Source organism: Giraffa tippelskirchi, chromosome 8, assembly GCF_054371585.1.
Source record: "Giraffa tippelskirchi isolate mGirTip1 chromosome 8, T2T-mGirTip1v1.2.pri, whole genome shotgun sequence".
Classification (NCBI taxonomy): Eukaryota; Metazoa; Chordata; class Mammalia; order Artiodactyla; family Giraffidae; genus Giraffa; species Giraffa tippelskirchi.
In genome coordinates, this window is record NC_137282.1 from 20,095,241 (window position 1) to 20,104,221 (window position 8,981).

The 8,981-nt window shown below is 44.6% G+C and overlaps 1 long non-coding RNA gene across 1 annotated transcript; it reads right to left on the reverse strand.

The window, feature by feature from the left end:
* Positions 1–260: 260 nt before the first annotated feature.
* On the reverse strand, positions 261–5,966 carry LOC145517779 (uncharacterized). Its single transcript, XR_014062323.1, has 3 exons — positions 5,475–5,966; positions 3,690–3,957; positions 261–2,068 (listed from the first exon to the last, which is right to left on the reverse strand). It is a non-coding gene; the product is annotated as an uncharacterized LOC145517779 (long non-coding RNA).
* Positions 5,967–8,981: the final 3,015 nt, after the last annotated feature.

The window sequence follows — 8,981 nt, forward strand, 5'->3', positions numbered from 1 at the left end:
GTCTTAAATAAGGAAATAGTTTTTCTGAGACTTCTTCTTTTAACCTCTACCCCTTCCTCTTTTACCCTCTACCCCTTCCTCTTTTACCCTCTACCCCTTCCTCTTTTAATGTGCTTTTTCCATCTGTACCCATCTGATGTATTTTTTCTGCCTTTTGATTTCTCTTCAACCTGTAAATGTGCTTAAATCACAACTACTCTTAAGAAAAAAAGAGGTGATCTGACTACACTGAAACTATGGAATTCCCACACCTTTCCCTCTTTTGACCTCCCCCTTCCATTTCTCCCACCCATTTCTCAATCCTGTGCTCCTGCTAAACTGAAATTTTCTCTCAAGTGGTACCAATAAGCTCCCTATAGCCTGTGATGCCTCTTCTGAGTTTTCACTGATCCAAGCTTCTTCGCATCATGTAAGGGTGTTGTTAGGATTATCCTCTTTGACATCTCTCCTGTCGTCTCACTGGACCACATCACCTCCCATTGTCTGTTCCTCCTCCCATGCCTCTTTCAGTCCTGCTCTGGACCCATTCCAACTTCCCTGGTGGCTCAGACAGTAAAGCATCTGCCTATAATGTGGGAGACCCAGGTTCAGTCTCTGGGTTGGGAAGATCCTCTGGAGAAGGAAATGGCAACCCACTCCAGTACTCTTGCCTGCAAAATCCCATGGACGGAGGAGCGTGGTGGGCTACAGTCCATGGGGTCACAAAGAGTTGCACATGACTGAGTGTCTTCACTCACTCACTGGACCCATTCAGGGTCATGGGCTCCAGTTTCAGCTCCATTCTGTTGACTACACATCTATATCCCCACCTCTGAACTCTCTCCTGAGCTTTCTCTCCTTATTTCTAAACACCTAATGGGCAGCTCCACGTGGCAAAATTCAAAGATCTTCAAACTTAATACATTCAAAGTTAAGTTCATGATCATCCCTCAAACCTGTCTCCCTGCATTTTCTGTCTTAGTCCCTGAGTCCATACTACTAGAAACACCTACATCAATCTTCACTTTTTTCTAGTCCAAACTTCTAAGCATCTGCTAAATAACACCAAGTTGTGTTCATAATCAGAACTTTTTATTACAAATGGCAGAATCCCAACTCAAATTAAGCAAGAAAAAGAAATGTATCAGCTCATGGAACCAAACCATAAAAAAGGATGGATTTGTATGAATTGTACCAGGTTTCTCTCTCCACCTTTCATCTCAGCTTTTCTTTTGTTTGTCCTCATTCTTCCAGGCTCCTTCATGTGGAGGGGGCCGTGGCTACTAGCAGCCCCAAAGGCACACCCCGTTAACAATAATTAGAAGAGACACTTAACCTATATCAGGCACAATTCTAGGTACTTCAGAGCCTGTGAGGCAAGAAGAAAGAGAGAACATGCTCTCCATTCAAGTTTAGAAAATCCATAGACAAGCTCTAAATTAGCCAGCTTGGGTCACGTATCTACCTGCTGAAACAATCACTGGGTCTAGAACTATGAAGTAGAGAAACTGGCAGGGTTTGGACCATCCACCAGCCCCTTAGCTTGAGTGGTTCAAGTAGGAGGAAGTCTGATGAACCACAGCAGGTGGCAAAACATGCAGGGTTAGACTTCGAGGCAAGAAATGGAAATGCAGAAACTCTACAGTGCTTATTCAAGTTCATGGGTCTTTGTATCACCTTTTGAAAACTGAGAAACCCATCAGGAATTGTATCTGAATAGACGTCTCGCCCACCAAAAAAATGTACAGAAGAAAAGCATGACATTCCTCAAAAGACAGTTTTAACAATAAACTAAAAACACAAATAAAGGGTCATCAGAGATCAAAAATGTATGTACGCCAAGAGTTCCTAGCCTCTGAAAGCACAGAATATCTTTTTTTTAAAAAAACTCTCAAACTTCTAAATAATAGTGGTTGTAATGATAAAAAGCATAATGATGAGACAGAATGGCATGCCTTTGTATAACGTTACCTGTTCAGCCTGCAGATGCTGTTTCATCTCTTGCACTGACTTTGAGGCCCCAGGGAGGTCTGTGGTCGTGGGTGACATTTAGCAGTTCTTTCTCAAAGAACTTCAGAAAGAGTTCTACCTGAAAAATTTCCAGAAAGAGTATTGAAATTGACCACTGAAATTGACGACTTCTTACAGAAGAATCTCCATAATGTACCTGTAATTCAACTTTTTAAGATAAATAGTTGGAAAATTTATACTGAGGTAACTTGACATTCATCATTGTTTCAGACCCCATAACACTGCATCTATGGGCTGGCACTTCCTGTCATGCATGGTAAACTGTATTTTTCTTCTATTTCTACATCTACAATTCCTCGGATTATTGATTTCTCATTCATCAGAAGATTTGTAAACATAATAAAGCCTAAGTGGAGCACACATGAATATGAATTTGTGATGTGTATAAATTAAGTCTTCCACTGCAACATTCGGGGAAGATATTTCTCCCAAGAGCCAATGACAGGTGTGTAATAAGATACTATTTTCATTCCTCATCGTCTAAGGTTTTGGATGTAACTGGAAACATTCTTGGAAGCAGGGGGAGGGGATTGTCTGAGTCATTGTTGTGAAAGCCATTATTCTGCATCATGCTCAGTTGGACTTGGGAATGAATTAGAACAAATGTTCAAGAATGTTCTGTTTCTACATGAAGCTATTTCATCTGTTATTTCTTCCTCTTGCACTTAAACGTGACCAAAAGATCTTCCAAAATGAAATCTACTCTTGTGTGAAATCAAATTGATTTCTCTTATTTGTAATCTACCAGAGGATATTTGTCCTGAGTATTAGGGGGCAGCAGAGCTATTGTTTTTATTTAAAAAAAAAGAAAAAGGAAAAAAGCATTTGGTGTTGGTGTTGAAAAGAAAGAACTATACAGTGTGTTCTATATTTGAAATTCTGTGAATTGTTGATAAACTGGGTTTTTCCTGTAAAGAGAGAAATGCATCCTTTTGTCTGATTTTTCCACCTCAGTGTTCACTTTTACTATCCCCAGAACCCCTTGTTCAGTCAAATGTGTATGAAATCCCAACGTGTCTAAGAAATGACCCCCTCCATCCAGGATCAAACAAAATGCTTCTGGAATGGAACATCAGCAGAACTCCCTTTGTTCACCTTTTTCCCTCCATGTTTTTTTATTGTTGGCAGTGACTGCAGTTCAGAAAAAAGGTCACCTGCTTTCAAACAGAAATGAGGAAGGGCTAAGTCTGTGTGTGCTTGTACACGTGTGTGTGTGTGTGTGTGTGTGTGTGTGTGTGTGTGTGTGTGTGTGTGTTGGGATGGGATGGGGGACATCCAACGTGTTCCTGCACAGGAGTTATTTACTGTGTTCAATCTGTCTTCAGATGCTTATAAAATATTCAGCAGGCTGGAAGAAACCTCTCTAGAGGGTGCTAATCCCCAGATGGACATGTTAGGGAGTAAGTACTCAGTCACCTCTTCATAGGAAGGTTCTGGAGTCCCCAGAAAGGTACTCGTGCTGAGATGCCTCTAGGCTGGCAGAGCCAGCACTGACCTAGGAGGCCAGGAGAACCATGACTCCTTAACTGTGAAAAATCAGGACATCTGACATTGCCTTCAGGAGCCTCAGTTTTTTATCTATAAAATGAAAAGCTTGAACTAACTCAAGGATCTTCCACTCTGGCCACACAGTAGCCTCATTTGATTTTCTTGTTTTTAATAATGATAAAAGGCCTTACCCCAGACAACTTGAATTAAACCTCCAAGGATGGAACCCAGACACGATTATTTTCTTTTAAGCTCCCAGGTGTGTCTAGGTGCAGCCAGAGTGGTAGCTGGGTGACTGCCAAAGTCTCTTCAGTGTGGGCTCTATAGGACTTGCTCCGGTCAGATCAAGTGTCTGTTGGATCAGCTCTCTCTCCTCAGCAGTCCACATTGCCCAACCATTCTCTGTCCAATGGAACTTTCCATATGCATAAGACACCAGGGCCAAAGCTCCTACAGGATCTGCGAAAACAGTCAATGTCATTAATTGGACTAACCAACCTAAAGAGTGAGGAGTTGGAGGGAGGAGGGGAAGGATCCATTGTTTAAAGAAAATCATTGTGGTTCCTAAGAAAACTGCAGGACAGCATTGAAGCTGCAGGGAACTATGCATGGCGAGCTCATTTCCCTGTTCACCTCCAGCTACGACATCTCTTTTGCAGCCCAGCACTGTGCTGCAGAGATAAACTAATTTAATCAGTAGCAAGAGCTGCATTTTGATCTTGCAATCAAGTCACATAATTTCCTTTTCCAGGACAGCCCTACACTTCTCTCTGTTCTGTTCTCTTGCCTCTCAGAGTTTTCTTTCCCACTTGCTCCCATTTAACCCATCCATCCCTGCTTCTCATCCTCCAAAGATCTGCCCACTGCCTTGTGCACCGCCACCACAACTCGTCACATAATTTTTTTTTTTTTTTGGTCATTTCCCATTCGCCCTACTTTGTATGCTCTGGCCTTCCTTTCCCACGTCTCCATTTCCCAACCAAGATCGCTGGGCCACTGATGGCTATGAGGATGTGAAAATCGAGCCACAGGCATGAATAATGAATTGGGAGCGGCAGACTGAAGCCAGTCAGAACTGAGAACACTTTCTGAAATGCAGCCAAATGATTTAGCAAGAGGCAATATGGAGTTACTGTAATCCCTGGAAGTCCTGGACACAATGGTAATTATGAAAATGCAGTTTTGACAAAGTACGAGTCTGCAGATGAGCCAAGGCTGATGGAAGCGTCATACCCTGCTTTGGGCTGAAGCGAGAGCTGTGGAAGGTGTGATGACACTTGCTGACCCCATTGGACTGAGGGACTGATGCAATCACTGGCAGGATGGCCTGCTTCCTCATTTCAAGAATAGCATCACCATCCTGAGTCCAGTGCAGCTGGACAGGATGGCTAGAGGGGCTGGTGCTGGAAATTCCACCTGGCTGTAAGGTCAGGGAAGTGGAGGATTCTGGAACTTGAGGTTGCCAGGATGGGTACAGGCAGAGTCGTCTGCTGCTCTTCTAATTCACTAGAAACCAGCCTAAGCACCAGCCCTCAGCTCTCCTATGTCTGATTCTGTACTGTTTCCATTTAGTCAGAATGGACTAAAGCTCCTTTGGACCTTCCCTTTACAAGCAAGACTTGATGGATGGGTCTATAGAGTCTGTGGTTCAATCTGGGGACTTGCTGGAACTGGTTAGTGAATGAGGGCCTCCAGACAATCTTTGTTAACATACTGGCCACCCTTCGAGTCCTTTCCCATTTGCCCACCAAATGCTGCCAGACACATCTTTGTGAAATATAAACCTGGTTATTGGACTATCTGCCTAGAAACCTGTTAGCGGCTACTAATGGGCTCCAGAATGGAGGCTAAATTCCTAATCATAGCATCCAAGGCTCTCTGTGACTTGACTCAAACTTCCATCTCCCACCCCTTGTCTCCCTACAGCCCAGAGATGCTGCAGAGCTTTCTGCTTTGTGTCCTCTGAAGCTCTTTACCTGTACATCTGTGCTCAGCCTGTGTCCCAGCATCTCTGTCTTCTGCATGAACACCCATTTATCCTCCCAAGACCCAATGTAGGAGCTCTGCTTGCTAGGAATTCCTCTGGAGCGCTCATCAGAGGAACTCTCCTCCCCTTGTATCAATTATCAATCTTATCTGCTGCCTACTACTTAAGGTGGGAATGATCTCTTTGTGAGTGGGAAATGTGTTACCCAGCCCCAAATCATTCTGCTCGTCGCATAACAGGCCAGTAAATCAGGAGAGGAGTTGTTGGGGTGAGGGGAAATCTAGCAGACCATAAGACAGCAGACTTGTGTCTCAAAAACCCATCTTCCTTCAGTATAAAATTCAGTTCCTTTTATATAGAGGAAGGGGAGGGGGAGTGGCCCAATGCGATGCCAACCAGTGGCTGAAGCATGACTCCTAAGGGTTGCTTCTTGACAGCTGCTCCAGAAGGTCACTAACTTAGGGGAGGGTCCCACTGCAATGCTGACCAATGGCTGAGCAGGACTGTTAACCGTCACTCACTGACAGTTGCTCCCTAACGGTCTCGCACTAACCTCACTAACGGTCGCTTGCTTGGGGGAGGGGTCCACTGCCAGGCGGACCAATGGCTGAGCTGGAACACTAATAGAGGCTCGCGAACAGCTATGCACCTACCCTGCCCTATTAAAGACAGACACTCTGGAGGCAGAGACTCTGTCCCATTCACCCAGGAATGCTCCCTGCATCCCACACGATGCCTGGAATACAGTAGACAGGTGTTAATGCTTGTGCAGAGAATCCTGGCTGGAACAGAACAGGAAGCTAGGATCGCAGGACTTCCATCTTATAAGAACGGACGTTCCCACAGTCCCTGCCTTGAACAGAGGTCCAGCCTTCTGAGCCACGCTCCGCTTCCCGTCCCTCTCAATGGAGAGCTCCCAGCACCTGCTTCTCAGATACCCCCACCCCCAGCTTGACGTGCTGTGATCATCATCTCAGGGGGTACGCTGCTCCCAAGTTCCCAGTTCTTGTCATCGTTATGCAGTCTTGACAGGCAGTGGAGACTCACCCTGGTGACTCATATATTGCCAGCTGTGAGCTGAAGCTTTCTAACCAAAACTTAGTTCACTTTCCCCGAATGAGGGCAGTAACTGAGTCAGGAAGGAACTAGGTGGAGCAGGTATGAATCTGTCTGAAAATACAAACGTGCAGAAAAGATATCTTGAACTTTTCACAACTCGATTTAATTTCTATTTCAAGTCCCATTTCCCCCCTAAGAATGCGAAGTCAGTCTCCCCTCCTTTCCCTTTTCTATAGTGCAGCATCTGAACACCTGGGAAGGTTAAGGTGGTGTCCAGGTGAGGGCGGACCTGGTCTTCATCCTCAGCGTCTTCTTTTCATCCTGGTTCCTGTTGGGAAGCCCCATCTCATCTAATACAGTCTGCCCTCATAGTCGCTGAGGCTTCCTCATTCTTGTCCTTTCTGCCATGCTTGGAGACCAAGAAACCATGCTGGGGTTGTAACGGGGCCTGGAGAACTCTGGAAGGCTGTAATAGCAGCAGGGGAAGGCTCCAGCTGTAGCAGCCCAGGAGCCAGCAGAGGATTAGGGAGAAACTGTCAACCAGCAACCGTTAGTGGTCCTGCTCACCTATTGGTTGGTGCCTCAGTGGTCCCCTCCCCCAAGCAAGTGACTGTTAGAGAGCAACTGTCAATCAGTGACCATTAGTCAGCCATTGGTCAGGGCCACATTGAGCCCCTCCCCCTCCTTCTCTTCTGTATAAAAGGATCCTAATTTGGGACTCAGAGTAGATGGTTCTCTAAGACGCTAGCCTGCCATCTTCTTGGTCTGCTAGCTGGCCCATGAAAATCGTTACTCCTTGTTCTAGCAACTTATCTTTCGATTTATTGGTCTGTTGGGCAGTGTGCAGAATGTATTGGTCTCAGTAACAAGGCCACATCTGCCAAGTCACTCTATAGAGTCATTGTCACTTCCTCAGAACCTTAAAGAAATAGGACACGGGTTCACTCTGTTGTTCTCTTTTTGTGGGGTTGGTTTTAGGTTCCAGCATCCCTCACACCTGACATGGAGCCAGAATTCATGGCCTCCTTGTTTAGGGATCTACCAGCATCTAAGCTCTCATAACCCTCATTCCAATTCACTCTCCCTCCAGTCTGCAGCATCCTTTTCTAGCCAGTGTGTGGGGAGATGGAGGAGAGAACACTTCCAACTACTCACCTGAGTCCACAGTCTATTACTTTTGTCCTGTTTGCATTTCCTCAAAGCCTGTTCTTTTGAAACTCACAAGGAGACTTTTCCCTCTTATCTTTCCTTTCACATCACTTACCGATGACAGTGATCACCTACCACCATCTAGTTACTGAGTGGAGAACAGGGGTAGGGGTCTAGGGGGATTGGGGTGGGTGTCATTAAGAATGTGAGCAAACACTAAGGTAGCATTTACAATCAGTCAGGCACTGCTCTAAAGTTTTTACATACATTAGATCATCAAATCACTACCACTCAATGAAACAGATACTATTATTCCCAGTTTACAGATGAAGAAATTGACATTAAGTAGTGACAAGTTGCGTTTCCCGGATGGCTCAGTCAGTAAAGAATCTGCCTGCAAAGCAGGAGACTGGGGTTTGATCCCTGGATTCGAAAAATCCCCTGGAGGAGGAAATGGCAACCCACTCCAGTGTTCTTGCCTAGGAAATTCCATGGACAGAGGAGCCTGGTGAGCTACAGTCCATGGGTTGCAAAGAGTCAGACATGACTGAGCAACTAACACTTTCACTTTCAGTGACAACTTGGAGGAGCTGGGACTTGAACCCAGGCAGTCTGGCTTCTGAGTCTGCGCCCTTAACCACTAAAATGATAGCTTCTCACTAATCAACACCCTGCCACACACATTATTCTTATTGTAGATTTGAACTCCTTGAATATATATATAGGAAAAGAAAAAATTAAAAAAATATTATAATGAAAACTTCTCCTTCTACTCAAAGTGCTTATGCTGAGATCTAGCAAATTTTTATTTTGATGAGAAATCTTTTCATCATCCATGTGAATATAAAAAAAAAAAGATAAAAGCCTAGAAGTCCTTAAAAAATAGACTCTCCCACCACTACTGCCACCAACCAACACCTTTAGCTCCAGCTTCCTAAAAGTGTTTTATCAGGCCCCTCAGCAGCAGAGTAGGAGTTAGAAGGCTTGACCTCCGAAAAGGTGCTGCAACTCTATATGTGTTCCTCTGTGTGTCCTGAATGCTTCTACCTAATTCTAAGCACTAACATCCCTTCTGATGAAAAGATGCCCAAGAAAAAATCATTTGTGTAGAGCAATCATTCTTAACATTTTGGGGAGCCACAGACCTTTTTGCAATCTATGAAGCTACCTCCCCAGGAAAAACAACTACTTATATCCAAAAGCACATATAATCTGACATAAAATTTTAGGCAAATTACTGAGCCCTATACTGTGTGTACAGGGCAAAGACTAATAGAGTTTTGCCAAG